This window comes from Vanellus vanellus (assembly GCF_965231255.1).
Source record: "Vanellus vanellus genome assembly, contig: HAP1_SCAFFOLD_100, whole genome shotgun sequence".
NCBI lineage: Eukaryota > Metazoa > Chordata > Aves > Charadriiformes > Charadriidae > Vanellus > Vanellus vanellus.
The window spans coordinates 386,219-399,903 of NW_028127229.1; positions in this window are offsets into that span (position 1 = coordinate 386,219).

The following is a 13,685-nucleotide window of genomic DNA, read 5'->3' on the forward strand; positions in this document are numbered from 1 at the left end:
GCTCGCTTCTCTCTCTCCCTCTCCTGGCAGGTACTGCACACCAGAAGAAAACTCTGCGGAAGAGGAAGGAGCAGTGAAAGAAACCATCGCAGGGGTAAGCTTGTGTTATTCCCAAGGAAAATAGAGCTCTTTGTGATGAGAAACTTCAGCACTCTTCACATGACTTCCTCAACAATATCTGTATTTGCCCAGGTTGTTTTTCCCCGGGAAAGTGGGAGCGTTATTTGATGAGTAGCGCTATCGCCAAGTGTTTTCCGCTGCCGTTAATTTTGTTTCTGGACTATTAGGAGCACACTACACTATACGGTTTTGATTCTTCCCCTTTCACGTGTTGGGTATAGCCTCAAAATCTTTAGCGCACAGACTTGGTTGACCTGCAAAGCTGGACTGGGGTGTCTTTAGTCTTATCTTGTTTGCTGGGATAGGAAGTACGTCTCTGACTTTCACCTCTGGTCAGGGTTGAGGTCAAAAATAAAATTTTAGTCATGGTAATCAGAAATAGTAGTCTCAATCTCAACTTGATACCTACACGTGGAGGCTTTGCTGGGGTTCTTAACACTAGCCCAAGGCAAAGGAGCTTTCTGCCTCTCTTGCCTCCGAGTGCAGCACTCCATGGGTGCACAGTTGGAATGCAGTCGTCAAGAAGAAGTAACTTTGGAGTTTGCTGGTTGCATGGGTGTACAAAAACCCTTCCAGTTTTCTATATAAGCAAGATTTTCTGTCCTGTCCCCAAGGAAACAAATCTGTGCTTGATTGCTAGCTTAACGTCCGTTTGTCTAACAGAGGCAGCGTGGCACAGAAATCTTAGAAGATGCCTTATTCCGAGGACACCCTACACCTGTTCCGTCCAAAAAGTCAGCCAGCCTCGATGTGGAGGAAAAGAAAGTGCCAAGATTGGGAAAAACAGCGGAACGCTTTCCTCCGCTCACAGAGGTACCGTAGGCGACAGTCTGTGAGACAAAAGAGAAGGTTGTGGCAGAGCTGCAAGGAAGTCCTCTTCTTCTCGGTGGTTCTTAAGGCGCTTTGAAATCTGAAGAACTTGCATTGAACCTGTTAGCGAGTGGCTGTGGTTGTGGCTTCACAGTGCGAGGGTCAGCACTAAAGCTGCTTTGAAGGATTTCGTGTGCTCCCCGCGCTCCTTCAGTTGTGCTGCCCTAAGGGTTTGTGGGCCTTCTGTTAGCGGGACGGCTGCCTCAGTTTCCCCCTTTGCCGTTCCCTTTGAAGTCCCCCACCTTCACGTTCTTTCAGGCTCCTGACTTAGCTGCCTCGGTACGGAGGATGCCCGCTGGGGTTGGCTTAAACCTGGGTATTGCGAGGGCCGCAGCAGCACCTGGGAAAGGGGGTTGCCAGAGTTGTGTTCCATTTTCAGCTGCTTGAGCGTGTTTGCTAAGTTGACGGGTTTTATCCCCACGTCCTTGGTGAAAAGAAACGGCAGCAAGCCTGGGCTGTGAAGTTCAAAGTTAGGATGCTGAAACCAACCAAGCAAGGCAAAAGCGCTATCGCTCACTGAGGCAGGAAACCGTCGGAGGCAGTTGCTCTGTCACCTGAGCTGAATTTACAGGCCGTGTTTCAGTGGAAAGCTGCCCCCAGGTCAGCGTGCTCCATGCTCTGTTTCACAAGTCCTTCCCCATTTAATTGTTCCTTTCAGGCCATGGAGAGAGAGGTCAGTGCCGCATTTGGCAAAGGTGAGCCAGATGAGATCATGAGCAGTGCCTTCAAACTAAAGGTCACTCGCGAAGACATCCGCACGCTCAGGAACCTTTGCTGGCTAAACGATGAGGTAAAACCAGCTGCAGCACAGGGCTAGTCTCACTCAGCCTTTATTGAAAAATACCCCTCCGCCCTGTACAGAAGTCGCGTCAACGTTCTTTGACGACCTCCGCTGCAGAGCCTAGAAATCTCTGTACACTTCTTATTTGAGGTGTTGAAGGGTCGAGCGTTTCGGGAAGTTCCGTTACTTCTTGTATGACGCAGCTTCCCGGAGTTCGTCCGGGTTATTGGCGTGGGTGGCAGGTGTTTTGATCAAACTGCCGATGTAGCCCCGTGTGAAATCCTGGGAACAAAAGCTGACAGCTGAGGCTGGAGTTCTCTGCGCTGCGTGCTTAAGGGTGGCCAGAAAAGAGGTGGTGCTGTATTTTTCGTTGGGGAAGGCAGCGTCTTATTTTGACACCTCACGTTTCCTCTTTATGGTGCAGGTCGTTAATTTCTACATGAGTCTGGTGATGGAAAGAGGGAAGAAGGAAGGCTATCCAGCAGTCCACGCGTTTAGTACTTTCTTTTATCCGAAACTAACATCTGGGGGCTACGAGTCGGTCAGAAGGTGGACCAAGAGTGTCAATGTCTTTAAGCAGGACATCCTCTTCGTGCCTGTGAACTCGCGAGCACACTGGACACTAGCCGTGAGTCCCACGGGCTTTTTCTTTAGAATTGGACGGGGAGCAAAAACTGGCAAGAGAAGTCATGTAGGTGTTTGGGGGTGTGCGGCACAAGGTTGTGCTTTGCCTAACGGTCACCTTTTAATAACAGGTCATAGATCTGAGGAAGAACACGATCACGTACTTGGACTCGCTTGGGCAGAAAGGGGACAAGATTTGTCAGACTTTGCTGTAAGTAACCGCTCCGTCACTGCTTTTCTGGTGTGAATGAGGAGAGGGGTTTTAGATTTAGTCCCTGTAAGGCGACTGCCAGTTTTCACGTGGCTTGTAGATAACCAAGCAGGAATCTTGGAGTTGCTTGCTGCGAGTTGTCTGGCATCGACTGCTTATCTGCTGTCACAGCGTCCCCTGCACCCAGGGTCTGGGGTGCCTGGATTCTGCCACCTTCCCGTGAGAGGCACAGCCAAATACGCCATAGCCCCGTGGCACACGTGTGCCGACTTTGTTAGTCGGAGCCCAGGATGTGGGATGAAGGCACCCGGTGGAATTACGGCATTACAGTTCCTTGCTTGGTTTGTCTCTTTGTCCTCTGATAACATGTGATTTGGGGCTTTTTGACCTCTCCGAAGCAATGGAGTCGTTGGCCTCGTTCTTGTCCATTAGCTCACAGCCTCTCCCCGTGTTTGTAAGTTTCAGATTGGGATTTTTCCTCAAAATCAGCCTTAAATCAGCTGCGGTGAGGATCCTCTGACATTTTACCGTCCTGCCGTCTGTCTTCCTGTGATCCTTCAGCCGCTTTATTTTGTTGTTGGCCTAAATTACAGAGATGAAAAGGGATTTTTTTTTTTCCTTTTGTTTTAACCAGCCAATACCTGCAAAAAGAAAGCTGGGAAAAAAGACAGCTGGAGCTGGATGTTTCAGAGTGGACTCTTCACAGCATGGAGCCACGTGTACGTGAGCACCCCTTGGGTTTGAAATGGGAACTGTAAGTGCTTCTTTGGGGCCCAGATCCTGGCCCGTGGCAAAGAAAGGGTTGAGCTGATGTTTCTCGAGGAGTTGATAGTAAAAAGCAGCCCCTAAAGACCGGATTTAAGAAAGGTCACTTAAGAAAGAGGCGGTGCGAACCTTGAGACACCTCGCAGGGGGGAGGGCTGCTGCGCCTTCTGGGCCTGCCAAAAATTTGGATCGTAGTGTCCGAGTCCGGGAGGCAGAGGGGAGGGATGGTGAGCAGTGAACTGGGTCTGTTCCTCGTGGGCGGGAGTGGGTATCGGGGATTAGGCAAGTAGGGTCAGGAGTGTGCGGTGAGCGCAGTGTCGGTGTGGGTAATGTGCGCTGCTTCCAAGTTGCTTTTCTTTTGAGACAGAGGGAAATCCTCCATCTTCTTTGCATTCCTTAGGAGATCCCTCAGCAGCTGAATGGAAGCGACTGCGGCGTCTTTATGTGTAAATACGCAGAGTACATCGCCAGAGAGAAACCGTTCAACTTTAGCCAGGTGAGTGAAGGTCATAAACCCCTCCAAGCCCCTCTCGCCCAGGGACAGGAGCCAGGGAGGTTAGGCAGCAGCTCTTCATTGTGTCCGGGGCAGGGGCTGAGGTTTCGTACCCCGTTTCGGTGCGTAGTTGCTGGGATCAGAACTTCCAAGTGGCCTGGGCAGGGCAGAGCTGTGGTTCTCCATCCCCGCCTTTGGGAGCTGCTGCCGGTGAGATTCCTCTTGGGCAAGGTACTGCCGCCAGCGGGTTTGGCATATCTGGGCTCGGTATCTTTTGGAGAAATGGCTTCTACCCTTTGACCAGTCAAGACACCGCTTCTTTTTCTTGATTTCGTTTTAGACGGGTCTTTTATTAGCGTGCTTGTAAGCTGTCGCGCGGTCAAGTCAATCTGGTTTTGTCGGGTTGTCGTGTCACCCTCTTAGGAACCGCGTGGGGTGTTGTACCCAAACGGTTGACAGTTCCTAAAGGGAACTTCCTATTAAGGACTCCGCTGGGCGTTTATGCGTGTTTGCCGCCTCTTTCTACCGTGACGTCATTATTTAATTTCTCTTTTCTTTCTCTTCTCTTTTCAGACTCACATGCCATACTTCCGGAAGAAGATGGTGTGGGAGATAATCCACCAACAGCTGCTGTGACACGTGGACTCTTAGAGTTCTTATTTTGATTACGTTTCTTCGACCTTAGTTACTTTTCTTAGGCCTTTAGTTAGTTTTCTTAGACCTTTAGTTACATTTCTTAGACGAATTTTCCTCTTTAGCTTATGAAGTAGAAGTTAAGATGGTTTATTCCCCCCACCTCCCTTATTTTGGAGACAGTAACTCTGGGGTTTTGGTACACAAGTTTTCCTCTTTAGCTTATGAAGTAGAAGTTAAGATGGTTTGTTCCCCCCACCTCCCTTATTTTGGAGACAATAACTCTGGGGTTTTGGTACACAAGTTTTCCTCTTTAGCTTATGAAGGAGAAGTTAAGATGGTTTATTCCCCCCACCACCACCCCCCACCCCCCCTTATTTTGGAGACAGTAACTCTCTTTGAAATTAGCTAACGCACCTTAAGCAAAAGCCAGAAAGATGGGTGTGACCTCGTTAAGGGCAGAGTGAAGAAGGAACATCGTCAACTTCCATGGCTGAGCCGCACGCTCGCGCCTCACAGCGCACGCGACCACGTTACAGACAAATGGGAAACATCCGTGGTGGTGGTTACAGTCGTGTTTGCCCAACTTACCTTCCCAAGGACAACGTGCTGAACTACCGTCTCAAAGAGAGTTTTCCTCTGTTTCTGGAATATCTACCATCTACTTGATTCCTAAAACTGGATTTGTCACGACCACGGAAAGAAAGCGTTTACCATCTCTTGATTTCTCACCAAAGCCCCTGTCCTTTGGGCTGGTTTGGGGTTGTTTGTTTTTTGCTGCCTCCAGGGAGTTATCTAATGTGAAAAGAGAAGTATTTATTTCTTTATATAATATAAATATTTATTTTAATAAAAAGAGCCTTAATGGAAGGAAACTCTCCCTGTGTCCTGGTTTGAGGTAAAAGAGAACCAATTTTGTTCAGTAACTTGGCTTCTTAGCTGGGCCTCTTCTACCAACTGAAATTAACTGCCTATTGTGCCGTCAGCGTTCACTCTCTCAGAGCGATAAGAGCAATGTTTACAGCTGATGCCCAGGCATGGGATGCAGAGAGGCTCTTGCTTATACTTATTGCTATAACCCCCACGGCCAACCAGCTTTGTTATTTGCCCCGTTGGAGGGTCGGAAGCGGAAAAGCATAGTGGGGTCCCACCTGCGGGGAGGAGCGACAGGACAGGTGACCCAAAACTGACCAACAGGGTATTCCATCCCATCTGCCTCATGCTCAGTAGAAAGGGGACCAAAGGAATCAAAGGGTTCTTCTACCTGGGGAATGTTTACTTCGCCCTTTGATAATTATGCTGATGTGACCCCATCAGAGCTGGGGCATGGCAACCTTCTGGGCTCTGAGGATAAGGACTGGTACCTTGTTAAGATCGTGATTTTGTTGTTGATGCTCCTGAATGTGGTGCAGGGGTGGTTTCTTGTGAAACATCTGTGCAGGGGGAGCTGGAGGGGACCGTGCGCTGCCGCCACTCAGACCCGCGCAGCCGCTCGGCGATCTGCAGCGGCGCGAACCGCGGCCCCGCCCGGCCCGGCCGCAGCTGCCCCCCCCGGAGCAACGGCACCACCGGCAGCCGCCTCCGCCACGGCACCGGCGCCACCGGCAGCCGCCGCCCCCACCGCCACGGCACAGGCGCCTCCGCCGCCGCCTGCACCGGCACCGGCACCCGCACCACCGGCAGCCGCCCCCCCCACCGCAACAACACCGGCCCCTCCGCCGCCCGTCCCGGCACAAGCCGCGCCCCCCCCTGCAGCGGCACAAGCCACGCCGCCGCCTCTCCCGGCACAACCTACTGCAGCCACTACAACCAGTACCAAAACTACTCCAACTCCATCAAAATCGGTACAAGCCGCCCCGGGAACCAGGAGCAGGAAGAGGAGGTCAACTCCTTCCCCTGCCCCTTACCACAAAGACCACCTCAAGTCACATAGCTTGGGGGAGAGTTCTGAACAAGATCCAGGGGAGGGTCCTTCAAGACCACAGAAGGGAAAGAGACCTTTGAAAACAGACAAAGGCCAGAGTCCTTCTAGAGCAGATGCTGGAGAGGCCCCTTCTGGGGCAGCCTCACCACAGGAGGACTCAGATGTAGAGGGAGTTGTTCAATCCTTCTCCGTGAAAGATCTGAGAAGTATCAGGAAGGACTTTAGTCGTCATGAAGGCGAAACACTTGTCTCCTGGTTGCTCCGATGCTGGGATAGCGGGGCAGATACCCTAGATTGAGATGGCAGAGAAGCTAGGCGATTGGGAAACCTGTCCAAGGATGGAGGGATTGTACCTGAAAGAACTGCCTGTGCGAGAGGTGATTTATAGTGATGGGCAAGCGACAGTAGACCCTGATGAAATGCCATGCAAACGATCTCTGCTCAAAAAGTTTGTACAAAGTGCACCATCAACATATTCCCACACATTGTCAACAATGGTCTGGGGAGGATCCGATACTGACACACCAACTGTAAATGAAGGGGTTAAGAAGGTACGACAGTATGAAGACAGTCTCTCTGGTCCCTTCTCTGTGGCAGCCATAGAAAAGCTGACTGTGACCACCGAGAAAATGACTGAGAAACTGACTGAGAAAATAGAGCAAATGACCCAGAGATTAGTTGAGCAAACCGATAAACTGTTTGATAAACTAACCAAGGTGGAGGAAAAACTCCATGCTTTCCCTGTACAGACTCATGTTGCAGCTGCTAAGAGGAAACGCCCTCCTACTCAAGAGAAAAACCACCCTCCGACTCAAGACAAATCAAAGCTGATGCGAGATATCCTGTGGGTTTGCCTCTGTGAATATGCAGAAGACATGAAGAAGTGGGATGGAGAACCTACCTCAGCCCTACAGGCACGGGTGCTTGAGTTGCAAAATGAAGCCGACAGAAGAAAGGATTCTTACAGGAAGAAGGTTGCTCCAACCTACGGTAGGCGATCCTACGGACCAGGTAGGAACCAATCTGATAATCGTAGGTACTACGGTCAACAGTAGAGGTGCCCTGCCTCCAGCCAGGAGGAGGAGAGGGACAACCGACTTTATTGGACTGTGTGGATTCGATGGCCTGGCACATGAGAGCCACAAAAGTATAAAGCCCTGGTGGACACTGGTGCACAGTGGTGGTGCTTTTTTTTTTGCTGTCTCCAGGGAGTTATCTAATGTGAAAAGAGAAGTATTTATTTCTTTATAGAATTTAAATATTTATTTTCATAAAAAGAGCCTTAATGGAACAAACCTCTACCTGGTAATGAGAGAGGGTGATTTATTCTTTTTTTTTTATTTAACTGAAAAAAAGTTGGATGTAGCGATGTGGATTTTCGCTCCCTCACAATCCCCCAGGAAGAGGATTGGAGCCAGGAGGAGCATCGGAGCACAGAAGCCGCGAAGCGATGGTCACACAGTGCTGCAGGGGCAATCGAGGTGTCGTTCAGTGGTGAGATGAGCAAGCAGCATCCCGAAAATCCGCCCCTGGAGAGGGGTCAGCGGTGTACGGACGCTCTCTGTGTTCTGTAAGCCCCCTTTGGGGAGCCCCTGCTGCCCCCTTGGCAGCGCCCGGGTGGCTGTGACTGCTGAAAGCTGGTTTGGTGCGTTGAGGTGTTAGGTGGGGTGGCAGCAGCCCCTGCCCGCCCCGGGAGGGGGGACACCACCTCTCCGGTGGCACTGGATGGGTGGGAGGGAGGGAGGGAGCACAGCTCTGGAAGCCATGGAGAAAGGCGTGGGGGTGTCCCTCATCGTGGCAGCCCCCAGCAGCCCTACCCCGCCACACGGCCACCCCAAGGACACCCAAGCCCCATCTTGGTCCTCTCCCTCTTGGGTGATGCCCTTCCACCCGCCCTGGAGGTGCGCTCCTCTCCTGCAGGGGGGGACGCCCAGCGCTCGCCTGGCTAGAGAAGCACCGGGGGGGTGCTTAGGGGGCATCTGAGCTTCCCAGTTACACGGGCATAATTAGGGCGCCCTTAAGAACCATTAATAACCACTTTGGCTCTGCTAACCAACTGCGGCGAGGCCCCCACCCCGCTTTAGCGCAGGCTTTGTGATGCCAACACCTCCCTGAGCCACTGGGTAAAGCGACGCCTGGCAAAAAAACACCATCACCCAAAGAAAACTCCACACCACATCCCCCACTCCCCGCCCACCCCTTCTCCCCCCATCACAGCCATGGGACAAACTCCCACCACCACCACACCCCAATCTCAGCTCGGCCGTGACACCCCCGAGACACTGGAAAGAAAGCAACCGAGAGCAAGCTCAGGCTCCTGTGAGCTGCAGAGATTTCTCTTTGGTTTTTGATGTTGTCCTTGGATGGGGTTTGGTTGGTTGTTTTTCACACAACACTTTGCAGTAGAGGACAAAAACGTGGTGTCGCAGCCCCCGGGGTCGGCGCTGGCACTGCCACCTCCCCCCCCCAGCTCCTGTCCCTCCTCTTGCCCCGCAGCTGTTCCCACTTTCCTTGCTTGGTTTGGTTGGTTTTTTTTCCTTTCTACCTTTCTTTTTTAATATGTTTTCGCTTCCCCCTTTTTTCTCTTTTACCCCTTTTTTCTTTTGACCTTTTTTGCTTTTTCCCCCTTTTTCCCCCCCTTTTTTTCTTTTTCTCTTTTTTATTTTCCCACTTTATTTTTCCTCCTTTCCCTTTTCTCTTTTTAAACATTTCTCAAGCTTTCTCCTGAAGGAACGGCCCCTGGCTCTCCGCTAGCAGAAGGAGCCTACGGAAGAGCTCTGGCACTGACATGGGCAGGAACACCCACAAGTGAGAACTGGATAGACAAAAGGCTCCTCAATGATGACACTGGGGCAGCCCGACCTTAGAAGCAGCAGAGGAGCAGAGCCACCCAGAGCCACCCAGAGAACAGGAAGGGCTATTCAGGGCCTTATTGTCTGCGCGAAGTAACCATCTGCTGAGAACCGGTCTGGCGGCTCAGAGCTCAGCCACAGCAGCACTCTTGAGCCAAAGGGGAAAAGTACACCGGCAGGAAGACTGGGAGCCTTCCTCCACAACAACCCACAGATCATGACCAGAGTGGTGCCTATTCCCAGCCTACACTAATGAATACGTACGCCTTTGCATCAGAAAGGAACGCTTGCTTTACCAGCCCCTGGGCGAGTTGGGAGCCATCCCCCTTGCACCCAGCGCTGCAATAAACATGCTGCTTTGTAACTCGCCCCGAGTTGGGGAGTTTCTTTCCGCACGTCAGCACCCCTGGGATTGCTTTCCTTCTCCCGCCTCGCACTCGCTCGACATGGTTTTTTCCAACTCAGTCTTTTTTATTAAAAAAATTAATGAAAAAATGCTCCAACTCTCAGTTTTACAAGGCACACAAAATCTCTAAAAGGGAAACACAAGCGTGAGGTGCTGAGGTACCAAAACCTGCCCCTGTTAGTCCAACTAAAGGGACAGCGTCGGGAGGCGACGGAGGAGGAAGGGGGAGGCTGTGGGATGGAGAGAGCCCTCCCCGTACCCCTCAGCTGCGCATCCTCGCAGCGCCGCGGGAATGGGGGGCTGTGTGTCTGGGCGGGTCTTTGGTTTGCTCCCCTGACCTGCTGGGGGTGGTGGACGAGGTTGGAGGGGGTTGTCCGGCAGTGGGGTTACATTCATCAGGCGGTGCTGGGCGGCACGACAGGAGCATCACTTGCTGTGCTGCGAGGCCGGGGCTCCCGGAGCGTGTTTCTGCTCCTGCTGCTTCACCTGCTGGACCATTTCCCTCATCTTGCACTGTGCAGTCTTGGGGAGGAGAAGGGAAAAGCAAGAGTTGGGGGTCAGGGCACTGTTTCTCCCACCACCACCCACCCCTGAGCCCCCACCGAGCATCTCGCCGCTCCCAACTTTTCACCCCGGACAAGCCCTAATTAATTTCAGGTTTCCGGGTTTTTTTAACTTGTGCTTCCTCCATCGCTCCTTGAGAGAGGCTCAATTTTTTGGGGGGGGGCCGCCATCCCGCTCGAGTGGACAGGAGACAAGGTTATGGAAGATGAACCCAGGTGGGATGCGGGTGGCTTTGCCCGCACCGAGGAGTCCATTCACAATGTCCTCACGTCCAGCAGCATCAAAATCATGGTACCCAGCAAAGAGCTCCCCTGGCGCTGAGGGAGGCCAAGCCAGGCTGGCAGCACAGTGCTGACCACAGGGACGCTCTCAACTTGGCCCTTACTGTCCCCCACACCCACAGCCCCCACCCAGCGCACCTTGAACTGAGCCTCGGGCGGCCCTGTGATGATGACCATGCGCTCGCTGCCCTTGGGACCTTCTGCCGGTGCAATCTGGGCAAGTATGGGGGAGAAGGAGCGTGAGTGCAGCCACCGCTTCAGCAAGACCTTCCCTCGGTGGCATGTCCCCCCACAACGCAGGGCAATCCCCCCATGCAGGAGCATCCCCTCCCACCCGAGCCGGGCTCATAACCAGGGTGCTGCAGGCCTGGCCTTCTACTAAACACAGGCGGGAGAGGTGGGCCCATGCCAACGGGTACAGGAGAGCTGGGGAGAGACTTTTTACAAGGGCATGGGGTGACAGGACGAGGCGGAGTGCCTTCAAAGTGGAAGAGGGGACATTTAGAGGAGATAACAGGAAGAAATTTTTCACTGTGACGGTGGTGAATCACTGGCCCAGCTTGCCCAGAGAAGCTGTGGCTGCCCTAGCCCTGGAGGTGTTCAAGGCCAGGTTGGATGGGGCTTGGAGCAACCTGGGCTGGGGGGAGGTGTCCCTGAACAGGGCAGGGGGGTGGGACTCCATGATCTTCAAGGTCCCTTCCAACCTCAACCGTTCTGTGATAAGTTGGGGAGCAAAACTGCTCCCCGCACACTCCCATTCCCTGACCTCGGCAGTGCAGAGGGGAAACTGAGGCACGAAGCGCAGGACCAGCCCCGCAGCGCCTTCCTCACCTTGATGGAGGCACCCGCAAACCGCACCAGCTGCTTGATGTGCTGCCCCTTCTTCCCGATGATGGCCCCCACCGCCTGCGTCCCGATGAACACGTTCACAACCTCTTGCTCCGGAAGCTGCGGGGGCATGGAAGAGTGAGAGGGTCAGGGCACCAGCTGGACAGGGGACAAAGGAGGTGGCTGTCCCCATCCCACCATCCCATGGTAGTGGTTGCCCACTCTCCCAAGGTGCCCCAGCAAAGATCTCCTGGAGAGGGGGGCCAGGCACCTAAAGGGTGCTGATGTGGGAAGGCGCTGGCTGGGGGAGCTCCGCCGAGAGCTGGCTGAGAGCTCCGCCGAGGAGCTCTATGGTGGGAGAGAAAATGAGGGTCAGTGATGGCCCCAGCATGCCAGACCCTTCCCGGCCACCCCCAGACCCACGCACAGCAGCAAGACACCACCATGGGGCTGGGAGGCAGACGGGGGCTCCCAGTTACCCCCACTCCCCCCACGCTGCCACCTTGCCGCCCGTGTCCCGCATCTGCAGGGGAAAACCACGACACAACTCTCTCCTGCTCTGCATTCCAGCAAGTGCAACCGGATGCTACCTGCAAACCACCACTGCTCAGCTGGAGGACGAGCAGACCCGGCTCCCCTGCCCAGCCTGGACGCCGCTCTCGCTCCCAGCCCTGGAAAAAAAGCCTCTCCAGGACGGGGCTGCAGCAACAGCCGCACATTTCCACCCCACAGGAAACAGCTCGTTAACGAGGGGCGAGCACCGCATTTCAAAGCCCCCTTAGGAGCAAGGCAGCGCCCCAGGAGCCAGCCCAACCCCCCAGCACACAGCTCAGCACTCACCACACGCCCGCCGGCCCCCGCAGCAGCGGCTCGAGCGGGGCTGCCCACGGCCGGCGGTCGGGCGCCGCTCCGTCACAGCCGCTCACCATGGTGGAACGCCGAACGCAGTCCGCGTCCTTCCAGTCGCGCCGCAGCCATGGCGCAGCCGGATGCGGCCACCGGAGCTCCGCGCCAGAGGGGCGCAAAGCGCCGTGCGAGCGCGGAGGAAAGGGCTCGGTAAGCCCGGGATTGGCATTCCCTCACCCACCGAGGGCAGAGGAGGCAGGAGGGGGCGCGCGAGAGCCCGCGCCGCCGGCCGCTGTCGCTTGCCTCAGGCCTGCGGGACGCCGAAAGGCTTCTCCGCTCTCCGAGGGGCCCCTCCGCTCTCTGGGAGGCTTCTGGGGGGCCCCTCCGTCTCTGGAGGGCTTCTGGGGGGCCCCTCCGGCCTCCGTGGGGGCCTCTCCCCGAAGGCCTCTTCCCCTCCTCCGGGCACTCCCCGGCCTCCCGGCGCCCAGCTGCCAGCCGGGGCCCGGCTCGGGGCTTCCGGAGAAGGGCAAGCGCCTCCCCCAGACAGAGCAGGGCCAGGCGGGACGGCGCCGGCCCGGCCCCACCGCAGGGCAGGGGCAGAAGCGGGCCGGGCGGCCGTTAACGGCTCCCTCAGGCAGAGCACAGACGGCGGCGCGCCTGCGCGCGCGCACCCACCGCCCCGCCCCTCTCTCCCCCCTCAGCCTCCCCTCCACTAATGGCTGCGGGGGGCCCTCGGCGCCCTCCTCGCCGCCCCCGGCCCCGCCGCCGCGCAAGAGGCCGCCCCCCAGGGCAGCGAGCCGCCCCGCCGCCTCAGGGCCGCCCCCGGGCATCGCCCCGGCGCCCACTCCCCCCCCATCTCCCCGGCCAGAAGCAATGCTATCAGCAGGGGTCGGGGGCATAACAGTTCAAGAGAAATTCCTTTGTGTAAGAAAGACCAAAGAGTTCTTCAAAGGATCCGGCTGTCCTGACATTTGGGGGGGCAAAGAGAGGAAAAAACCCACCTCGGACCAACCTGTGTGCTCCATTCCCAAAGGACAAAGTGATTGAAGTGGGTGTATGCCCGAGTTGCTTTCCCACCTTTTATGTCCTGTCCTCCTTAGACTTTTCTTTGCAACTCAGTGTAGGGATTTCCGAAACGAACTTAATTTGTTGGCGATAGGAAGAAAGGTAAAATGTTGGGAAGCATTAACGGAATGAGCCAAAGAGGCCTAATGTGCTGCAGCGGGATCATTAGCTCTCTGCGAGCGGTCGTTGGCTGGGAGAGGTTGGGGGGTGTTGAGGAGGGCTGCAGTTAGGTGTATGTGCCTGAGATGATCCCAGGGGCGCTTGGAGGGGGAGACCTTCGGGATAGGAAAAGTAACTTGGGAAGTTTGGGCCCTGTGAAGGGAAGTCAGCCTGCTGGGAGCTTCCCTAGGGCTGCAAAACACTGTTGTGTGTGTTCTTTCCTCAGCGTTTGCATAGTTGTGGATGATGATGATGACGAGACT